This window comes from Rhinatrema bivittatum, chromosome 6 (assembly GCF_901001135.1).
Source record: "Rhinatrema bivittatum chromosome 6, aRhiBiv1.1, whole genome shotgun sequence".
Taxonomy (NCBI): domain Eukaryota; kingdom Metazoa; phylum Chordata; class Amphibia; order Gymnophiona; family Rhinatrematidae; genus Rhinatrema; species Rhinatrema bivittatum.
This window is the reverse complement of record NC_042620.1, coordinates 262,329,225-262,343,717: the sequence shown is the minus strand read 5'-3', so window position 1 is coordinate 262,343,717 and position 14,493 is coordinate 262,329,225. Positions and strand designations below refer to the sequence as shown.

The window sequence follows — 14,493 nt, the reverse complement described above, 5'->3', positions numbered from 1 at the left end:
TTTGAAGGTTTGCCTGCAGACTTGTGGATACAGAGTACAAAATTAACTGGGGGAGGCCAAAAGGGAGAGAGACTGGTGGGGAGGGGCTGGGTGGAAGAGAGAATGGTGGGAAGGGCCAGGGAGGGATATTGAGGGATTGGTAGGAAAAGGCTAGAGAGAGAAAACAGAATTGGTGAGGACATTCTGGACTAAGAGACAGAGACAGTGGTAGGGAGATGGTGAAGAGAGAAAGAGATTGTTAGGGAGAGGCTGGAGAGAGAAAGACAGAGAGAGAGAAAGAGGGATTGGTGGGGAGAGGGTGGAGAGAAAGAGGGATTGGTGGGGAGAGGGTGGAGAGAGAAAGTTTATTGATGAGGGGCTGCTGAAAAGAGATGACAGTGGAGCTGGGCTGGGACTGAGAGACTAGAGGAGAGTGCCTGGGTGGGAGAAAGGAAGAGACTGGTGGGTAGACAGTTGGGAGAGAGAGACCAGGGATGAGGGGCTTTTGAGCGCCACTGGTGGGGAGGGCTTGGGAAGAGAGAGAGAATGGGGGTGGGGCTGGCAGGAGGGGCAGATAGATGGGGGTGGGGGGAGAATGAGACCAATGGAGAAGGATTGGAGCAGAGGGACTCAGTGGAAGAGAAAGTAGTGGTAGGGGGCTTGGGAGAGAGTGCTGGGAAGAGGTGGCTCCAGAATGCAGCTAAATACTCATAAACTGGCAGTGCCACTTAGCCGGATAAGTCCTAATTTAACCGGTTAAGTGGCACTCAATATCGACGTCTTAGTGAAAAGCAAGTGACATATGGTACAAAGTTAAACACAATGAGGCCAATATTCAGGAGGCCATTTAGTGGATAAGTTATCCAGTTAAAGTTAGCCAGATAACTTGTCCTGTATATTCAGCAGGATATTTGTCCAGCTGAATATACTTGCTTAAAAGTTATCCAGCTACATGGAGCTGGGTAGCTTTAAAATCTAATCAGCAATGTTTGAACATAGCCGGTTAGGTTTTAAAAGTTATCCGGCCTTGCATGGCCAGATAACATTATACTTAACTGGATATCTTCAGACGACTCCAGGGCTTGTTTGAGAGCAGCAGCAATGCTGAAGGTGCCCTCCGCTGGCCGAGCAGCAGACGGGCGGCCTCCTCCAGCAGCCAGGCAGCGGCTAAACAGCAGCGGCACCAACGACATGGTAGGTGAGCTCCCCCTGGCCCTAACAGCGAGACACTGGTGCCGTGAGGGCTGCCTCCGCCTACAGCCCACCTACTGCCCGCTCACCGACGACTCTGGGGTCTGTTTGAGGGCGGCGGCATCGCCGAAGGCCCTTGGCGCGGGCACGAAGGAGCACAACCAAAGAGCTTGCCCCTTTGTGCAGACCTGAAGTGCTTACCTGGGAATGCCCTGAGCCTCTTTGCAACAATCATAGACCAGATGTGCCTCATTGAGCCTATTCTAGGCCGAGGGTTATGGGGAGATCTAAGAAGAGTCCCCAGAGAGAAGCTAAGAAGGAACACAAATTTGGTCTGTCAAATGATAAGTAATAACCCTTCGGTTACCTCTTCTTGCTTAATGTTTACTCTGCTTCTATTAAATGCTCAATCTCTGACAAAAAGAACACCCAACAAACCCTCTGATTAATGAGCTGTTAGAGGATTTACATCCAACTATTTTTTGCATCTCTTAATGACAAAGATAATGTTTATCTTAAACCAAATTTCTTCTCCTAACTATAATGTATTTCATTTCCCTAGACCTAAATGAAAAGGCGGGGGTTTATTAATAATTAGTAAAAAAAAGAACTTAAGCTAGTACCTCACCATGATGTGGTGATTCTAAAATCTCCTTAATTAAACATAGGACTGGTCTACTATCCTCCAGGTATACTACAAAAAGATTGCTCACCACTGACTGAATTATTCGCTAAGATGTTTCCATCACCAGACTCCATCTTAAGTGTAAGAGACTTTAACCTTCCATGTAGATAAATCACAGAGAACTGTAGCCTGGAAATTTTTTTTTAGAGACAATGGAAGCATTGGGATGGTCCCAATTAGTTTCTAAGGCTGCTCATAAAGCAGGTCACATTCTAGACCTAATATTCACCAATACCAGTAACTGTCTAATCCAGTGGTTCTCAACCTTTTTTTAGGCCAGGACACATGTGACCGTCATGGGCTAAATGTAGACATGCACTCTGCATCCTTAGGAACTCCCTCGACCCCCAACAATGGGTGCAGAGCAGAACTAGGGCAATACCCTGTACAACTCGCCATACAAAAAAAGATATTCTGGTTCTGATGACATCTCAGGAAAAGCAAAACAAACTCCCTCTACTACCAGGCACAATAGCCTTCCTTATGAAAAGACAGTAATTTACCACTAATGCAGATCCTATTGAGAAAACACAACAAATAAGATTGATACAAATGCCTACATGCTAGTAAAATAGTCCCCCGACAAGTCCTTGTTTCGCTGTAGGGGCTGTGTCAGGAGGAACAGAAAAGTAGATTGACATCTAAATAAAGAGCAAAAAAGTAACAGCACAGCAGCAAACAACAGCACACAAAAAGACCAAAAATTAACCAAACATGAAAGAATAATTTAAACATGCTGATATGAAGTTCATTCCTTTCAACCTCATCATATCACCGTCCTCATTCCAGAACCTCCTTTCCATTGAATGGGACCTGCCCCTGTGCATTTATTCCTTTGAAATATTTTAATGTATCTATCATACCTCCTCTTTCCCTCCTTTCCTCCATGGTATACATGTTTCGATCTTTACACCTATTCCCATATTCTTTATTAGTGTGAGGAGAAATTTTAGGCAGCTTAGCTAGATCCCTGGAAGACTTTGTAATGAGAAGAGAACTATGGATTAGAACAGGCCCCAGTGACTGATGATTGTGGGCTCAAAATATATATATATATATATATATATATATATATATATATAAAACACGTATAATTTAAGTACAAGGATTGTAATGGTGCTATCACTGTTTTTGTTTCACCCTTCATTCCTGAGATTCCCTGGCACCAATGAGCTGATAAAGAGTTAAGATAACTTCAAAAAATATCTGGTGTCTCTTAACAACTGGGAAGATCAAAGACTAGTACTGAAATACTTTCTTAATGAGCCGGTGCAAACAAATACCTAATGCTTTCATACCTAAAGTTAATTCAGAAAAATAAGATATATAAGGAATTGCATTTGTCCATTTTCTTTGGATGAGCCAAAAAGAGCAAAGAGCAAAACAGCTGGTTCTTTTGGGGTCCCTGGGTTTGTACTCTTTCAGGTTTTCAAGGACACTGCTTGCAGAAGGAAGACTTATGAGGGAAGTGTCCTTTGTATAATTTCTTATTTTTATTTGTCTGTATTAATATAATCCTATTTACCTGTATTGATTTATGTAAGGCTTACTGTGATATTGAATTCATTTTTTATATTACTTATCTTTGCTGATTCATTATCCATATATTAGCAACATTTAGTAAACTAAGCTTTGCTTTTGCAATATTGTTTATGCGTGTTCTATGACATAATATACCCCCATTCGGCCACTGTGTACAATTATGAAGACCAATGACCATTTCAATAGCTGCTCCGTCTCCAAAACTGTGCATAGTACTCCAAATGAAGTTTCACTGGAAACTTATCAGAGGCAATATCATTTCCTTTTTCCTGCTGGCTATTCCTTTTCCTATGCACCCAAGCATCCTTCTAGTCTTTGCCAGCATCTTATCTATGTGTCTGGCCATCTTAACATCATCAGATAAGATCATCCCCCAAATCCGACTCTTGTTTTGTGCACATAACGTCACCTCTCACTGTACTGCCCCCCTTGGGGTTTTGCAACCTAAATGCATAACCCTCCATATTTTTAGCATTAAATCTTAGTTGCCAAACTAGACCATTCAATAGAACCCTTCTCATGTCTTCCACAGCTTCCAGTATGTCTACCCTGTTGCAGATTTTGATATCATTCATTAAAAGTCAAAATGTTGAAGAGAACTGAATTGAGAACTGATCCCTGTGGCATAGCACTGGTAAACCACCTTTCCTTGGAATGATCTTTGTTTACCACTACACTTTATTGCCTAGCACTCAACCAATTTCTAACAGTCATTTTAGTGCCTATTCTGAGGATTTTCAGTTTGTTTATAAGTTGCCTATGTGGAATCATGTCAAATATCTTACTGAAATTCCAGGGGTAGATATTCAGAAATATCTGGTTAAGTAAGGCTCATCCAGCTAACTAAAAAATTAGAGGGTAACTTTAAAATGAGCATGTGCACGCCCATTTATACATGTATAAGGGCACATGGCAACATGCACTGAAATCTTATACCCTGCGCAAAAGTGTGTGCACATGTTATAAAATAGGCCTTGCACATGTATGTGTGCTACTAATTTAATCATGGACGTGAATTGTTGGGAACAGTCAGTATTTACATGCAAAAGGAGTACATTTTAAAACATGCACGTGTGAAGGAAATGACCAGTTTGCCCAGTCTATATTTATGTCATCAAGACCCCCTGGTTCTTTAGCCTCCTCTCCCCCCAGTTTTACCCAGACCTGTCAAGCACTTCATATGTGGCTAAACATAGTTTTAATCAGACTTACACCCAATCAATAGCAGAAGTAAATTTGCTCTGAAATAAACCGGATGCGCACCACATTCCCTGTGCTATATACGCACATATCTTTTGGCGCTGCTCCAGAATGCCCATGTCCCACCCTCATTCCATCTCTTTTTTACTCGATGCAAGTACTTTTGAGCGTATGTGGCAGATTTATAAACTCAGGTGAACACGCGCATGTGCTAGATGCACGCGCATCTGCGCCTTTTGGCGTGTACGACTCTTTTAAAATTCACCTGTTAGCATGCACTATTTTTGATTTAGTGCACGCTAAATGGAGTAGAAAATTTCCTGAAAATGAAAAAAAACTAAAAACCGAATAGGACAAAATTAAACGACTACAAAAAAAAAAATCCCCCAAACATTTTCCAGCTGCACATCCCTATAAAACCATGTTATCTGCACAGTTTTAGCAGCGATTCCATCACCGAGGCCAGACTTCCCAGCCTGCAGTTCTCAGACTCCCTCTTTCTTCCACTTTTTTGACAAGGAACCACATGTGCCTGTCTCCGGTCCTTTGGAATTGCTCCTGACTCTAGAGAAGTGTTGAAGAGGTCAGGCAGTGTGGCTGCCAGAACTGCCCTAAGTTCCCTTAATACCCTCAGATGTATCCCGCCCATTCCCAATGCTTTATCTACTTTCAGTTTTCCTAGCTCCCAGCGAACACAATTTTCTGAAAACTGTTTGAGGCCTACCTCACTTCCATTCCTTCCTGTGGCAGCCTTCTGTGGTCCTATTCCTGTTTAGCAATTCCTCTTTCTCCTCATCAGCCTCTACTACGTATTCTCCTCCTTCACCTGTGATTCTTACAGTCCCACTTTCGCACGTCTTCCTGTCACAAACATATCTAAAAAAATAGTCTCCCTTTTTACGATATTAGCAAATTGTTCTTCCATTTGCGCCTTTTCCAGATATTGTTGCCTGCCTTCTTCTTTCTGTGATCTCTTGTAGTTTAGGAATGCTTAACTATTTTACCTTACTCTTTCAGCTACTTCTTCAGAAAACCACAGTGGACTCTTTTTGCTCTTACCTTTATTTTCTTGCCTAACAAAAAAGATTTGTTGCCCTTACAATATCTCCTCTTAGTTTTACCCACTGCATGAAACGTGTAAGCAAAAGTGTTCCAGGGTGGCACAGATGAAACCTGTGATGTTTGTAGATCCAGCTTCTGAAGGTCTGATCCCATCGCTGCCACCAGTTCTCTCACTGCATGACTTTCAGCACCAAGTTACTCAGAAATGTGACAACTGCAAACCCAGTTTACAAACTCATGACTGCCACCAACCCTCACTGTGTGGCCGTCAGCCTTGAGTTGCAGAATGGTGACACATGCAGATTCAGCTTCCAATTCCACTTGTACCACCAACTCTCCTTTTAAGACCTTCACCAGTTAGTGACTAAAAAAAAAAAGAGGTGTAACACCTGCAATCTCAGTGTTCAGTGCCAACACTGCCACCAGTTCTCACCTTCAGCATGAATAACTCAGCTCTGACAGCTAACAACCCAGTTTGCAATTGAATATTCTCCCTATGTAGTAGCATCTAATACCCACAGATCTTGCCTACGATCCCACTACTCCCATCAACTCTCATCATTATATTTTCAATCAGCTTTTTCACCTTTTCTCTATACATACAGATGAATTTTCAAAGGAGTTATCATAGTAATTTTCAAAAGTCATTTATGCACTTAAAGTGCGTGTACTTGGGTAAATCCTATGGATAATGCGATGGCATATATGGCAGCAATTTTCATAAGCCCACTTACATGGGTAAAGTGCACTTACATGTGTAAAACCCAGTTTTAAGCATGTAAATGCTTTGGAAAATCAGGACTTAGACTCCAGTTGGAAACTCTTTGGTTAGGGATCTATTACCCAGATGTTCTATCTGGACTGGTGCCCAGACTTCCATGTTACATATGACAAATGCAAATTAGTAGCCCCCAAATCCACAGAGCTGGAGAGGTTAAGCACATGATCAGACTTCACTGACCTGCAGGATCGCTGCTTGCAGTCCTTCCCCGGACTCTTCAGCTCTGATCTGGATTGTGCACACGTCCCGGTTTCCTGTCCGCCCTCTCCACCCCTACTGATGCCAGCATTCCAGCAGCAGTGGAGTTTTGTTTGCAGTGCCAGAGGAAACTTTCCCAGCTTCTACTCCATTCACATTTTCTGGTAATATTTGGAATTTTAGTCCTGCTGTCATCCGTCTCTCTTCATTGTGTATGTTTGCCAAATAAACACATTATCTTTGTACTTTGCATAGTACTGGATGAAATGCATTTCTGTTTCTCTAGTTCTATACTGTACGGAAGGGGTTCTGGCTTTTTTTTGGGGGGGGGATTTCCATTTCAAATTTTTGCTCATGCATTTTTATTTCTAACTTGTGCTCTATCTTGATTTGTTTTGCAATCTGCACCCCCTAAGAGGAGGTGATTCGGGTTTTCTAGCACCTGGTTTCATGACTGCAATGTTGTTATAGTTTTGAGTCCTGAAAAATAAAGCTGTTACAAGTGTGATAAATTTGCGGCGCAGGTGCTGAGGTTTTTATGTGACTGGTAATACCTATTAGTGGAGATGATACCATAATTTGGATATCCTTTTTTGTATAGTGATTTGTAAGTGGAAGGGTTCTCTGCACTGCACCTGTTTGTTAGGTCTGTGTCTGTAGACACAAGATATTGTTTATAGCAGCGATTCTCAACCAGTGTGTCGCCGCGAACCGGCAGGTGTGTCGAGTGCTACTCGCAGCCGGCGGGGGCCGAAGAAAGGAAGACCGGCGCCGCCACCACCGGAACCCAGGCCGGCGGGCTGATGACAAGCTGTTCAGCTGGGGGCCTTTATGTGTGTGTATTTGAGACCGGAAGGGTGCTTCTGTGTGTGTGTGTGTGGTGAATATATGAGAAAGGAATGGTGCTTCTGTGTGTGAGGTGAATATGTGAGAAAGGAATGGTGCTTTTGTGTGTGAGGTGAATATGTGAGAAAGGAATGCGGAATGTTGCTTCTGTGTCTGTGTGGTGAATATGTGAGAAAGGAATGGTGCTTTTGTGTGTGAGGTGAATATGTGAGAAAGGAATGTGGAATGGTGCTTCTGTGTGTGTGTGGTGAATATGTGAGAAAGGAATGCGGAATGGTGCTTCTGTGTATATGTGTGGTGAATATGTGAGAAAGGAATGGTGCTTCTGTGTGTGAGGTGAATATGTGAGAAAGGAATGGTGCTTTTGTGTGTGAGGTGAATATGTGAGAAAGGAATGTGGAATGGTGCTTCTGTGTGTGTGTGGTGAATATGTGAGAAAGGAATGCGGAATGGTGCTTCTGTGTGTATGTTTGGTGAATATGTGAGAAAGGACTGGTGCTTCTGTGTGTGTGGTGAATATGTGAGAAAGAAATGGTGCTTCTGTGTGTGTGTGTGGTGAATATGTGAGAAAGGAATGGTGCTTCTGTGTCTGTGGTGAATATGTGAGAAAGAAATGGTGCTTCTGTGTGAGTGTGTGGTGAATATGTGAGAAAGGAATAGTGCTTCTCTGTGTGTGTTGAGTATGTGAGAAAGGAATAGTGCTTCTGTGTGTGTGTGGTGAGTATGTGAGAGGAATGGTGCTTCTGGTGTGTGTGGTAAATATGTGAGAAAGGAATGGTGCTTCTGTGTGTATGGTGAGTATGTGAGAAAAGAATGGTGCTTCTGTGTGTGTGGTGAATATGTGAGAAAGGAATGGTGCTTCTGTGTGTATGGTGAATATGTGAGAAAGGAATGGCGCTTCTGTGTGTTGTGGTGAATATGTGAGAAAGGAATGCGGAATGGTGCTTCTGTGTGTGGTGAATATGTGAGAAAGGAATGGTGCTTCTGTGTGTGTGGTGAATATGTGAGAAAGGAATGGAGCTTCTGTGTGTGGTGAGTATGTGAGAACGGAATGGTGCTTCTGTGTGTGTGTGGTGAATATGTGAGAAAGGAATGTGGAATGGTGCTTCTGTGTGTGTGTTGAATATGTGAGAAAGGAATGGTGCTTCTGTGTGTGTGTGTGTGTGGTATGTGAGAAAGGGAGGGTACTTCTGTGTGTATATGTGTGGCGTGTATATGAGACAGGGAGAGTGCTTCTGTGTATGTGTGGCGTGTATATGAGACAGGGAGAGTGCTTCTGTGTGTGTGTGGCGTGTATATGAGACAGGGAGGGTGCTTCTGTGTGTGTGTGTGGCTTGTATGTGAGGGTGCTTGTGTGTGTCAGTGTGTGTATGCGAGAGAGAGATGGAGCATGTTTTTGGCTGGCTGTGGCTGTGAGAGAGAGAGGGGGCATGTGTGTGATTGAGAGCTTGTGTGTAAGTGAAATAGAGAGAGCATGTGTGTGATTGAAAGGCTGCATATAAGTAAGTGAGAGCAAGAGCATTGTGTGATTGAGAGAGATTGGTCAGAGAGGTGATGTGTGTATGTGTGAGAAAGACTGATCAGGGAGATGACCGGTATGTGTATGCTTGTGTGTGTGTGAGAGAGAGAGAGAGATTGGTTGGGGAGATGATTGGTGTGTGAGAGACAGAAACTGGTCCTGAGGGTGTGACTGGTGTGTGTGTGTGAGAGAGAGAGAAGAGACTGGTTGTGGTCCCTAAGGAAGAGGACTGTGAGGACAGCTTCAGCAGCTACTGCTGCTTCTGATGTGGCCTGCAAGGGAAAGAAGTAGGAGAACTGCTGGAGAGGGTAAGTAAAGGTGGCTTTTTAAGTTCATTTTTCTTGATTGACTGCCATTTTAATTATTGGGTAGTATGTGATGTGTCTGCTGTTTTGCAGTATGTTATTGGTGTTTGAAGAATTTCTAATAATTTTAAGAGTTTTTAATTGTTAGATGATGTTCTTTTCATCAGCTGTTTTGAAACACTTTTTCATATAGTTTTAGTTATTTCTGTGTGGGAATCTATAACAGCTTGGCTTTTTCTGTTTTCCTAATGGGAGGTGTATTGGTGTTTAGGGCCTGGTTTAATATTTGTAGTGTTGCCTTTTCATAGATAGGGTTGCTCCTGTTTGAGTGTATTCCATAATACAGGTGTAACTGTGTGCGGATTAGTTTGTGTGCATTATTGCAGATCCTGGGACTTTGCTAGGTGCTATATCTCGGCTTCCATTTCTCCAGGTTTGCTCTGCATGCGGAGTGGCTTTTTTTGGGTTTTCATTCCAGTTTGTCTCCATACTTGTAATTTGTGGTCTTTCTGTATTTGGAGAAGGTCGATCTTGTGTGTATGACCGACGTGAGATATTTAACTAGCATTTAGGCACATAAAATACCTCATTTTATTTGTTGTGTTTTCTCAATTGGACATGCATTGGTGGTGAACTGCTGTCTTTTTATAAGTAGGACTATTGCTCCTGGTAGTAGAGGGAGTTTGTGTTGCTGTTATTGAGATAACACCAGAATATCTTTTTTGTATGGTGAGTTGTATGGAGAATGTTCTAGTTCTGCTTTATACCCATTATTGAGGGTCAGGGGTGGGAGTGGGGTTAGCCCTGTGACTGTCATGTGTTCAGTGTGTCTCACATATGAGGACCATCTATCAGGTGTGTCCAGACAGAAAAAAAGGTTGAGAACCACTGGTTTATAGAAGTGGAGGTGCATAAGTTAATATCGGGCTTCCGCCTCATTCTGTATAGTTCTGGTTTAATGATGGACCCCAAACTTTGCTCTCATATAGGAAAATTGTTTGAATGTTGCTGTCCGATAATTGTAATAGTATTTATTTATTTATTTATTTGTGTTTTTCTATACCGGCATTCACGGGAGTACGTATCATGTCGGTTTACATAAAACAAGGGGTGATCAATACATTATAACTACATAACTAAAACATAAGAGTATACATTACAGGAGTATAAACAAGTGCACGGAAGAGAAAGTTACAATAAAACAGGGGTTATTCTAACTGGGATTAGAGTTAAAGGAAAGATAAACAAGTTTAACAAGAAGTAAAACATTGTAGTGATTGGTTTGTAGTGTCTGATTCAGTTAGAAGAGAATGTTCAATTAAATAATTGTTCTTTTAAATAAATATTTTATTTGATAGAAAATGTTCAGTATTGCTGTATTTGATTTTGCTGCAATTGATGGAAGTGAATCCTTATGGGTCTGGAAATGCTTTCATGAACAGCCATGTTTTCAGTCTCTTTCTGAAGGTTAGGAGACATGGTTCCTGTCTTAATTCTAAGGGGATTGAGTTCCATAGTGGGGGACCTGCTGTGGAGAAGGCCCGATCTCTCAATGTTATATGTTGGGTGGTATTGTTGTGTGGTACCTGTAGATATTCTCTATAAGCTTCTCTGATGGGTCTGTTGGAGGAGTGTTTTTTGAGAGCTATTTGAAGATGGAGTGGAGCCAGTCCATGGATATTCTTGTAGATTGTGGTGAGGGACTTATGAATTATTCTATAATGGATTGGTAACCAGTGAAGGTCTTTGAGGACTGGTGTAATGTGATCTCTTCTCCTTTTGTTTGTTAGTATTCTTGCTGCCGTGTTCTGTATCAATTGGAGAGGTTTAGTATGTGCTGATGGGAGGCCTAGAAGAATCGAGTTGCAGTAATCAATTTTCGCAAATATTATTGCTTGGAGCACTGTTCTATAGTCATGGAAGTGAAATAGGGGTTTTATTCTTTTTAATACGTGCAGTTTGTGGAAGCAGTCTTTGGTTGTTTGGTTGATAAATGATTTTAAATTTAACCGGTTGTCTATGGAAACTCCTAAATCTCTTACTTTTGAGGTTTGCAAGTTGGCTGGAGGGTTTGTAGTGATTTTGCAATTGTCTGGAGAGATTAGAATGAATTCGCTTTTTGTTTGGTTTAGAATTAAATTTAAGCTGGATAAGAGATCATTGATTTCATGAGAACAATTTTCCCAAAGTTCTAGAGCTTTAGTGATGGATTCTTTAATGGGGATCACAATCTGGACATCGTCGGCAAATATGAAGTGTTTAAGGTTCAATTTGTTTAGCAATTGGCAAAGCGGGAGAAGGTATAAGTTGAAAAGTGTCGGTGAGAGGGAGGAACCCTGAGGAACTCCTTGCGAAGATGGGTATCTGGGGGATTCTTTGTTGTGAATTTTAACCTTGAAACCTCTGTTTTCTAAGAATGTCTTGAACCATGTTAGTGCTGATCCTGCAATACCGATGTTCGCCAGTTGTTTTAGTAATATGGCGTGGTTGACAGTATCGAACGCTGCAGATAGGTCCAATAAAATCAGAAGGAAGGCCTGTCCTTTGTCTAGGCCCAATATAATGTAGTCAGTCAGTGAAATGAGAAGGGATTCGGTGCTTGATGCCTTTCTGAAACCAAATTGAGTAGGGAATAGAATTCCGTGTTCCTCTATGTAGTCCGATAGTTGTGTGTTGACTAGTTTCTCCATCACCTTGGCAATGAAAGGCAGATTTGAGATTGGACGGAAGTTGTTGGGATCATTGGGGTCCAAGTTAGGCTTCTTAAGGAGCGGTTTGATGGATGCTAGTTTGAGGTTGTCTGGATAGAAACCCTGGGTGAATGAGCAGTTTATGATGTCTGCTAGGGTTTTGTAGTTATATAGTAGTTATACTGTAGTTATACTGTATAATAGTAGTTATACTGTATACTGTATACTGTATAATAGTAGTTCATTCAGCCCCCACCGGCAGTGAATGAATGCGCGCCTGTGCGACCCCTGCGATTCGGCGCTCAAGGCGTGACGTCACGACGCCCGACGTCACGGCATGTGACTGCCTTGAGCACCGAATCGCAGGGGTCGCACAGGCGCGCATTCATCCAGGCGGAGGAGCCGGCTGCTTTCGCCGCCGGCTCCTCCGCCTGGATGAATGCGCGTCTGTGCGACCCGGCCTAGATTTAACACGCGACCACCCGCCCCCCGGCTCCCGCCGCCGGCCGTCTGAAACTAACGCGCGTCCACTCGCCCCCGCCGCCGCCTGGAACAGGCGCCCACCCGCCCGCGGCCTAGATTTAACACGCAACCACCCGCCCCCCCGGATCCCGCCGGCCGCCGGCCGCCTGGACCCACGCGGCCCTCCGACAGGTATTTAAAAATTTTGTTTTTTACACTTCCTGGTGCCTGTCATTTCAAATGTCATTTGAAATGACATTTGAAATGACAGGTACCAGCGCACCCAGGTTACTGTATAGGCGCTGTATTAAGCGCCTATACAGTAAAATGGGTTGCGCGGGGCATAACCCTTCCCTAACGCTTCACAGCCGCGACATGCATTTGCATGCAATTAGAAGAGAGTATCAGGCGCTAGGTCAAGAGAACTGTGCGTGCGGGGAGGAAGGGTGCGCCTGACACTGCCGCACTGTTTCTACCGCGGCCTTACAGTATCGACCCGTAAGAGAGGATGACTGAAGCTGGGGCAGGGGAGGGGGGGGCTCTGTGCAGGAAGTGATTGAGGCTAGTGATTCAGCATGGGGGGGGGGGGCTGAATGATTGAGACTAGGGGGCATTGACGAAAGGTGGTTGAGGCTGACGAAGAGGGTCCTGAAGGAGTCAGATGAAGAAGAGGGACTGAGAAGGGAAAGCAGGCAGGGGAGAGTGGGGATACAGTGCTGTATTTAAAACCGGGGCACCCTCATCCCCTCAATAATCAGAATGTTGTTGTTGTGAGGAGACCCATTGCCTCTGTCCAGATCCCTCCCTGCTCCCAGCATCTCTCCTTGACTCTGCCACTGGTTTTGTAGACCAGACCAGCTCTGTAGCAAAATGCCATCAAGAAATTTCGGCGTGGGGATGTATGAAAAGTTGTTGTACGAGCTAATTTTCTGGAAATGTCCTCTTTTTGGAACTTTGAAAAAAATGGTAGCCCTGCCACGCACTCCCACAAACGATAATGGCATCTCTCACCAACCCATTCAAATGCACACACTTGCAAGCTCTCTCTCAAATGCGTACAAGCAAAGCCTCAATTTCACACCACATAAAATTTTAAGTCGGAGAAGCAGACTTGGAAAATCCGCTCTCAGTTTCAAGCAAGCTTTTCAAAATGTTGGGTACTCTGTAAAGTACACTTTCCCCATCTTGCTGTTTGTCTCTGGTAGTCTCTGCCAGCTGTGCCTACGTCTGTTTTGTCTGGTCTTCCCCCTGGGAGTTGAGTCTTACGGCTCTCCCGCCACAGCGGCACGCTCCTGCCTGGCTTCTTGCTCTGGATCTTGTTGACACAGGCAGCCAAGACTCAGGATTCCCCATACAGGATCTCCTCTCAGGCACTTTGCTCCCCCTCCTCTCAGTGAGTGGCACTGGAATGTGGAGGTTCCCCCTTCCTCTCCCCTCCCCACCCCCACCCTGCACAGAGGAGGACCAGGAGACAGACATGAATAGGAAGAGACCAAAGGTGACACGAAGAGACCAACAGGGATGGGATTTCCCACAAAAGAATGAGCAGGAAAAATTTCATCTAATCCCAGGGGAAACAGGAGAAAGAAAATAAGTAATATCCAGTCACCAGGACAGAAACAATCCGACCAGAGACAGCACTGACTAGGAGCAGAACCTGGGTACTGTGCTTCTTGTCCTTTCTCTATTTTGTAATAATATTTGACTCTTTTTTTTTTTTTCCTTTTATTTTAACTACTTGAGGGCACTTTGCAAAGCACTGTAGCCGTATTCAAACAGAATAATACGCCTATATTGTCCCGTCTGAAAACTGTCCTCGGCCCAGCGAAAAGTATGCCCGGGCTTCCACGGAGCGCGCACTTTTAGCTGGACCGCGAGAAGGTGTTTCCCGAGGCATGTTTGGGGAGAATAACCCACACACACTGTATTTTACCCCCTCCCAGTCACCAGCACAAAAGAGCTGGTACAAAGTATGTGAGCGACACTGACTTGTGCAATTTACATAGACTTTCAAAAGGGAAAGTACTCGCATG

The 14,493-nt window shown here is 43.6% G+C and overlaps 2 protein-coding genes across 4 annotated transcripts in view; one reads left to right on the top strand and one right to left on the bottom strand.

The window, feature by feature from the left end:
- Positions 1-14,493, top strand: part of LOC115094211 (sulfotransferase family cytosolic 1B member 1-like) — a 39,560-nt gene that overhangs the window by 154 nt on the left and 24,913 nt on the right. The window contains exon 1 of one of the 2 annotated variants that reach the window (XM_029607025.1): positions 6,668-6,802. The exons of the other annotated variant lie outside the window; for it this stretch is intronic. The gene's annotated coding sequence lies outside the window, so the exon portion shown is untranslated. Of the gene's footprint in view, positions 1-6,667; positions 6,803-14,493 lie in introns of those variants that run through there. 2 annotated transcript variants of the gene reach the window in all.
- LOC115094210 (sulfotransferase 1 family member D1-like) overlaps positions 1-14,493 on the bottom strand; it is a 28,245-nt gene that overhangs the window by 13,082 nt on the left and 670 nt on the right. Inside the window, exon 1 of one of the 2 annotated variants that reach the window (XM_029607022.1) lies at positions 6,621-6,688. The exons of the other annotated variant lie outside the window; for it this stretch is intronic. The gene's annotated coding sequence lies outside the window, so the exon portion shown is untranslated. Of the gene's footprint in view, positions 1-6,620; positions 6,689-14,493 lie in introns of those variants that run through there. 2 annotated transcript variants of the gene reach the window in all.